Below are 6,000 nucleotides of genomic sequence, written 5' to 3'. Positions count from 1 at the left end.
GACTTATACACTTAATGGGAAGGTCCTAGGGAGTGTTGCTGAACAAAGAGACCTTGGAGTGCAGGTTCATAGCTCCTTGAAAGTGGAGTCGCAGGTAGATAGGATTGTGAAGGCGGCATTTGGTATGCTTTCCTTTATTGGTCAGAGTATTGAGTACAGGAGTTGGGAGGTCATGTTGCAGCTGTACAGGACATTGGTTAGGCCACTGTTGGAATATTGCGTGCAATTCTGGTCTTCCTATCGGAAAGAGCTGCCTGAGGATGTGGTGGAGGCTGGTACATTTGCAACATTTAAGAGGCATTTGGATGGGTATATGAGGTTTGGAAGGATATGGGCCGGGTGCTGGCAGGTGGGACTAAATTGGGTTGGGATATCTGGTCGGCATGGACGGGTTGGACCGAAGGGTCTGTTTCCATGCTGTACACCTCTATGACTCTATGAATTAGTGGATGAGGGAAGCATTATGCAAGAGAACAGGCTGTTCAAGCATTACTTCCTTCTTGGACCTCAGTGAGGAGCAGTATCATTTCTTCAAGGAGTCTGTCACAGTGCTTTGTCATCTCCTGTTAGTAAGGGTAGTAATGGGACTTGCTGAGACTGTCAGCAGTTCTGTGTGGACCTTTGTTTGCAGCCTAAGACTCTTCTGGGTTGCAGCAGGTGACACAAGCAACTTTTGACAATTCACAAGCTCCTGCTATATCTGGAAGGTCACTAGTCAGATGACTACCGATCTAAAATTGGAGATTCTAAATTGACACACAGCTGGAGAACTCAGGCCTGACAGAAAATTGGCCAAATTGAATTAAACAGTAGTCAGCAGCTATTGACTACAGAGAACAGCGGAAATCAAGGTCAAAGAGGTCAGAAAGGTTTGGGGGAACCAGTTCCAACCAGCCCGAGGGTTGTGTATTGGAGAAGTGTTGATCAGACGTTCTGGCATTTTGACTACTTGAGTATGCACTTTACAGGTCAGGCAGCATCCAAGGTACCGAAGAATCGACGTTTCGGGCATAAGCCCTTCTTCAGCTTATGCCCGAAATGTCAATTCTCCTGCTCCTTGGATGCTGCCTGACCTGCTGTGCTTTTCCAGCAACACATTTTCAGCTCTGGTCTCCAGCATCTGCAGTCCTCACTTTCTGCTATGCACTTTACACCTCTTCATGGCCACAGTGGAGTATTGGCGTGACCCCATTGGATACTTTGAACCTAGCTCATGATCCCATTGGCCAACGGCCGCAGAACATTCTGGAAGGTGCAGGCTAAGGAGGAGGAACCTGGTCCAGCAGCGGAGTTCTGACCAGCGAGAGAGACAAGATCTGTCCTGACCCACTTTATGAAAGACAGCCAGCTGTATGTCAGAGAGGGAGGAGGTTCCAATGGCCCAGCTCAAATATGTAGATTGTTGCAGGTAACATGATTTCTCAGACAGATAGAGCTAGATACAGAGTAAATATTGTGAGAATTTGGGAAATGCACACATGGTGTTTTCAATAAAGAATATTTCATTATTAAAATTGAGTTGAACCACAAATCGAATTCTGTATCCCTTTATCTGTTTCACTGATGAGCACTTGGATAATATGTTTTGACATAAACTGGTCGATATGTCCAAAGCACAGACAACATGTTCCTGTGTGCTCTTCAATTAGAATTATTTGTATAACTTCCAATGTCAAACCCCACTAACCTTGAACTCTCCGACCTCCAGCCTGAGCCTGATTTAAAAGGGCAGCTACCCCATGTGACAGGATTCAAGTGGGTAAAAGAGGATGGAGGCTTCCAACCAGTGATTGGGCCGTAAACCAAATGCTTGTAATGTGAGGACGACAAACAGCCATAGACTATTATAGGGTTGGGGACTCAAGGAAATCTGCGTCAAGGAAGCTGAATACAGAGTCAGAGGACCTACGCGGATACAGAGAAGCTAAAGTAGGGTCAGAGACCCACTAGGTAAGAAATAGTGAAAATGTCAGGAACTCAGAGTCACAGAGAAGTGAAAAAAAGTAGCAAATATAAGTTAAGGGACCCACAACAAAGAGAGCAGTAAATTAAAAGGAACTAATACGAGGAATGGCACAGTGCCCAGAGTGGGAAGAGATACTAAGGAAATACCTAAATAAGAAGTGGCCCAAGTGAGTCAACCATTGCAGTGAGCAAATATTAGGTCTGGGACCTGTGGGACAGAAATGCAGGAAGGTGGCATGGAAAGCTGAAAGTAAGAGTGCTTTAAAACTTAACAAACTATCGTGATAAAGGTCGAGAGTGTGGTGCTAGAAAAGCACAGCAAGTCAGGCAGCATCCGAGGAGCAGGAAAATTGATGTTTCGGGCAAAAGCGCTTCATCAGGATAGTAATAACCAGCTGTGTGGAGCAGCTGAGAGACAGAGAACGGGAGGTGGTGAAGCTAAGTCAGGGAGTGGAAGAAATATAGCAGAAAGTGGAGAAATTAAGAGTCAAAGCAGCAGAGCAGAAGAACCAGGTGGGCAGTACACTTGGAACAGTTTCAGACCCAGTGTGATGGAGTACACCAGAAGGCGCAACACACGGTCAGTGATCAGGGTACAGCCCAAAAAAGCTATGGATGAGCTCACTGAGAAATGCAGAAACCTACAGAGCAGGCAAAGAAAATAGAGCCCGTGCTTTGAACACTCCAGCACGAGATTGAAAAAGTGGCAACCTTCCATGCAAATGGGAATGATGTGCGCATTTGGGACAACAGAATCAGATGGGGATGGTGATAAAAAGATAGACTGGGAGGAAATGGAAGAACAAGCTGGAGAATAGATATACCAAGAATGAGAAAGAATTACAAAGTTAAACCATCATGAGACAGGTTAGTTTTACCCTGATGATACGTTGTTGCAATAGTAATCCTGCTCAGTATGACAGGAACTGCAGGTTCAAACATTTGGTATATGTGCTTGGCTGAGGAGCCAATAGTGCGAAGCTACCATTTGTGGGATTATGACTGAATGCCTCTAAGTCAGAATACTACTTAAATTTAACAATATCCTAGTGCCACAGATCACTGATTGGCCTTGGATAACCAACTCCAGTCGGTGCATAGTGCCACTCGATTCAGGACAGGAGGGTGGCCATACGTGTGTTGCCTCTCTCTTGTAAATGTATAGCACGTTCGTGGACTTCTATTGGAACTGGGGCAAGTGGATCCTAATCCAAGTCCTGATCAAGGACAAGCCTTACGGATCCAGGCCAGGATCCTGGACTAGCTATGGACACTGTCACTTCTGAGGCCTCGCCACTCAGGAACTGAACCACAGCTAGCCCCACCACTTCCAGCCAACAAAGGCATGACCTCAGCATGCAGCAGCCCTGAAGTGAAAGGGATGGTTAGAGACAGTCTGCCCAAGAAAGCGTCCAGTGTGGCGCTCTGGCCCAGAGACAGATACAGCCCCTTTACTAACACAGTCATTCCAATATTCCAACCAAGGCTTGTTGGAGGAGCAAGTCCCTGGTATCTAGAGCCCTGCCACCCAGGCAGGAGGCTTGATTCTTGCCCACACACAAACCCACCTACTCACATACCCACACACCAACATACATACCAATCACACACTTATTCACACAGCTGCTGACATACCCACCCACACACATGCACACACATCTACCCAGTCCCACAAATACAGACACAGACCCAACCACTCTCACACACCCACTCACCATTACATCCGCCCACATGCACATACACCCACCCACAGAAATGCAGACACACATCCACCTACCCTTATTACACCGCAACCCTGATGCCAAGCTAATCCATTATGGTCATAGAGGAATATTGTCAAAAACCCAAATTTTCCAGTCAAGACTAGTTGTCCAGGGTTACAGCACCATATGTTATGATAGCTAGCCATCATTATCATTATCATCTTTGAGCCACCTTCATGCTTTGGCCATTTCTCGTCTCATCTTCATCTTACTCAAATTAAAGGCTATTTTGTCTTTTGACCATTTTTCATCCCATCATCTAAGTTTTAATCATCTGGACCTCTGACGCTTGCATCGCACCAACCCACTTCCACCCTGCCAGTTTGAAGTGAGGGCCTGACACAAACATAATTGACTGACAAGAGGGGAATTGAGAGAATTCAATAAAAGTAAATTTTGGACGGAGTTTAGCTGAATGCAGACCAGAACCAAACAGAGTTAGAAAAATATCTCCACAGATGGAGAAGGGTGGGGAGATATCTAAACTTGGTCAGATATTACATTAGCATAACAATAGATGCCACTTTGATCCCCTCTTCAGGTTGATGACATACAGTCTGTTGGTCTAATCATTGGCTGGATACCAGGATGTGATTGTCAGAAGCAATAATTGGGCAAGAGTACACATATCCCGGCTCTCAGTGGTTTGTCCCATTGGAGGCAGGCAAATGTGGGGATGGTGCTTTGTAGGTCCATCCCAACAATCCGTGATGTTTGGCTGTAACAACCAACGGGTTATGTATAGAAAGACAAACGAGAGTCAAAGTATTACCACCTGAGTATAGACACCATGGGTGACAGGTAGCGTTCTCCACAAACAGATGTACTGAAATGGTATGTTTGGCTACCGGTCCAGAGAAAGGGCTGTAAAATTGGGCAACAATGCCCCAGGAAGGTCGAAGGGGGAACTATGTCCGATACAAAATTTAAAAAGGGCTAAAAGCAGCCAGAAAGTGCATGTGTTTGTCCGAGGACTACCTGAGCACCACAAAATAGGGTGATTTTAAAACACACAGGCAAAACCCCTGGACGACAATGTACACCGTGAATTGGTACCAGCGGGGTTAGATAAATCCTGAACCCAGCTTCCAGAATGGTGCCCTTCCCAACTTCAGAAATTATACTTGTATTTGACTCATTGGCTATTAGGATGGAAACAGAGATTGACAAGGGGGGAGGCCAGACCCAGGCCAGCGGGATTTGTATAAGATTTTGAATGATTTGGCAACAGCTTACAGAGCAGGAGTGTCCACAGTCAATACTCTTGATGTGACTAATTTGGACAATAAGTTCAGAATTTTAAGCAAGCAAGTTAAACAGCCCTTGGATAAAATTAATCTGAACAGTCAGCAAGATGCCGAGGGCAAATAAAAGAAAATCACAGACAACCAACATAGTAACTGTGCTAGAGAGCACACCAGGACCATCAACAAGATCATCCGAGGAAAAAGAGATGATGACAGTAAGGAGCAGAATAGGTCCCTGTGCGGCATCTATGGCCAATGGATGATCAAACAGTTGAGGGCAAACCTCAAGCAAGCTAAGCAAGAACAGGTCCTGAGCAGATAGAGTATTTGCTCTGCAGGAAGAGAGACTTCAAATTGTCAATTACAGCAATTGACTAAGGTCTGGTTTAACAATGATTTTAAGGGAACCCCAGGAAAGACTGTGGCCCTGGTCCTGGGGATCCTGATCATAACACAAACTCAAAATGGGTTACAAGTCTTCGAGTTGGAAAATGCCAGCATTACCTGAGTGTGAGCATGGTTCAAATTCAAACAGGACCTTCTGTATGCTGTTGAGAAAGAGGGAAGCCTCGTATGTACCACTCTGAATAGATGTTAGCAGACAAAAGAAATAATTGTGTACCCCCGACTCTGTATATTCAAATAAACATGCCTTGTGTGGTTTTCGGACAAACAGCATTCTAATTTGTATTGCAGAGATTCGGACACTGAACATAGACATCACCAGGATTGCATACAAGGGAAAGGGAGAACATTGCACAACTACTAGCATGGGACCTTTACATGTAACATCCAAAACACCTTTTGTATGAGGCCACACACACCAGGCAAGGTAGGCCTAATTGAGCACAGACATCCAGAAGAGAAGTGAGAGCTTTGTCGATATCAGTGATGAACTCAAACAAACTTTTGGGGATTACTGGGAGAAATGTCAGGTAATGCATTTTGGTAGAAGAAAGACATAGAGACAATACAGACTCATTGATATAACTTTGAGGGGAGTACAGGAGGGGTTCACATGCATG

The sequence above is a fragment of the Chiloscyllium plagiosum genome, chromosome 43 (genome assembly GCF_004010195.1).
Source record: "Chiloscyllium plagiosum isolate BGI_BamShark_2017 chromosome 43, ASM401019v2, whole genome shotgun sequence".
Classification (NCBI taxonomy): domain Eukaryota; kingdom Metazoa; phylum Chordata; class Chondrichthyes; order Orectolobiformes; family Hemiscylliidae; genus Chiloscyllium; species Chiloscyllium plagiosum.
This window is presented reverse-complemented; position numbering follows the sequence as displayed.